This window comes from Echinops telfairi, unplaced genomic scaffold, assembly GCF_000313985.2.
Source record: "Echinops telfairi isolate 266 unplaced genomic scaffold, ASM31398v2 ScPeMD7_25;HRSCAF=90, whole genome shotgun sequence".
Lineage (NCBI taxonomy): Eukaryota > Metazoa > Chordata > Mammalia > Afrosoricida > Tenrecidae > Echinops > Echinops telfairi.
Genome location: NW_022103922.1, coordinates 2,144,575 through 2,146,691, shown reverse-complemented (window position 1 = coordinate 2,146,691; position 2,117 = coordinate 2,144,575).

The window sequence follows — 2,117 nt, the reverse complement described above, 5'->3', positions numbered from 1 at the left end:
TGACTCATCACCAGGAGAGAGTGGTCGTGGGAGAAGGACACCAGGTTTGGTCAAGTGGAGGGTCAGCAGAGTCCACGGAGGCCCTCAACGAGAGCCTACCACAGTGGGCCCCACAGGAGGCTCAGACACACCGACAGTCATGCAGGGGCAGGGCCAGGGCCAGGGCTTGGTTGTGTGAAAGGCCATGGGGAGTCAGAGCTGGCTGGACAGCACCCAGCCCCAGCTGCATGTGGGACCCCTGAGAGGCGTGCTCAGCCCGTCATGAGAACCATGGGTGGCGCTCGGCCATTTGGGCCTGTCCTGGCTCTGGTGGCAGGTGCCGGATGGGGACGGGCAGCCCAGTAGAGGCCCAGCGTGGGCTCACAGGGTGTGCTGAGGGTGTAGACATAGGACCAGACCTTCTGGGACCAGATGAGGGCTGGGGCTCAGCATCGATGAGAGGTGCACCACAGTGGAGGAGGTGGGCTTCACTTTGATGCCCCATGACACCCCAGGACAGCCCTTATCTCCCATCTGGCTCTTACCACTGCGCCCCTCCTTTGCCAGGCTCTGCTGCAGCATTGCCCCCACCAACACCTTCTCTGCTTTCTGGAAGTCTCGCCCCAGACGCTGGCACACTTGGCTCTCTACTGAAATGTCACTTCCTCAGGGAGACCTTCTGTAGCTACAAAGTTAGAAATGTCACCCTGCAGGTGCGAGCCTTCTGGAGAACGCAAGATTGATTAGACGGGGGTCACCTTTGCTGCCGGTACAATGACACGTTAGAGACTGGATATGGAAAGTCCCCGGTCGGAGGGCAGTGGACGGTGACTGGGAGGTGGGGAGCCAGCAATGGAGGGGGTGGGGTCACTGAAGAGGCTGCAGGGACACCTCGAGCTCCACCTGCAGGGCCCTCCCGGTTCCCACGAGGCTGGGGAGCAGGTGCCTGCAGAAGGCAGGGGCCATCCCAGACTCAGCAGTTTGGTCCCAGTTCTGGGCTGGACACTGAGGGGGGGAAATCCTGAAAAGGAGGAAGCCCTAAGAGGAAGCCCCAAATCTGCTTGCAAAGCTCCCTCCTGTTCCTGACCGACTGCGGCAGACTCCCAAGAGCCTGGTGGGACAGCTGGACGGACAAAGACCCCGGCCAGGGGTGACTGCCGCTTCCCAGCTCAGGGCAAGCAGCTTGAGTTCAAGTGCGACGAAGTCAGATGGGTTGAGAATTCACAGGTCAAGAAATAGGATAGACGGCAGAACCGAAGTGGACAGCCCAGGAGGAGAGGCAAAACCCCAGCAGCTTGGCCCTCCCACGACCAGGGAGCCAATCCAGCGGCTGTCAGCCTTCAGAAGCACATCAGGGGGTCTGTCTTCTGAGCCACCCTGTGTGGATTTGAACCACTAACCTTTAGGTTAGTAGCCAGGTATCTCAGCCACTTGTTCCACCCGGGGAGCCTAGCTGTACCGGAGCAAAGCCCAAAGTCAAGCCTCCCATGCAGCTCCGGGCAGGAGGGGACTGTGGCTTGGGACAGTGGCTGACCCCACAAAGGGACTAAGCAGCTCATAGAGTTGACGGCAAAGAAGCGTCAGCCATCGGAAGCTAGACTCTCTGTGACTTCACGCGGGCGTGTTCATGTCCGGTTCTCCTGATGGTCCAGCGGGGGTGCTCCTCGCCTGCCGGCCCCGAACTCAGCTGCTTCTGAGGGAACGGACACAGAATTCAGGGTCTGCATACCATTTACACCGTCCATCAGACCCCGGGAGAAGAGGGAGAAGGTGGCATTGTATTTGGTGGAAGACACGCACACACCGATTGTTGAGGTGCCGAAAGGGAAAACATTCTTCCCCTAAAATCCCCGTCTACCAACCAAACCAAAACTGACCCAAGAGGGGCCCAGGCCTTTGAGCCCAGGACCCTCAGTTTTAAGAAGCGAATCAATGAGCTCCTAGCACCCCGTGTCACTGGGTGGGTCCCCTGACCGTGACCCCAGGAGGCACAGTGGACCTGCGCTCCCTACCCAGGACTCAAGTAGGAAGAGAAAGCTTTGAACTTGATGGTGGCAACCTAGGTACACGCGGGCTCGCCACAGTGGATGGATGTGTGCGTTGTGATCAGAGCTGTAAGAGCCCCAGTGAAGCGATTT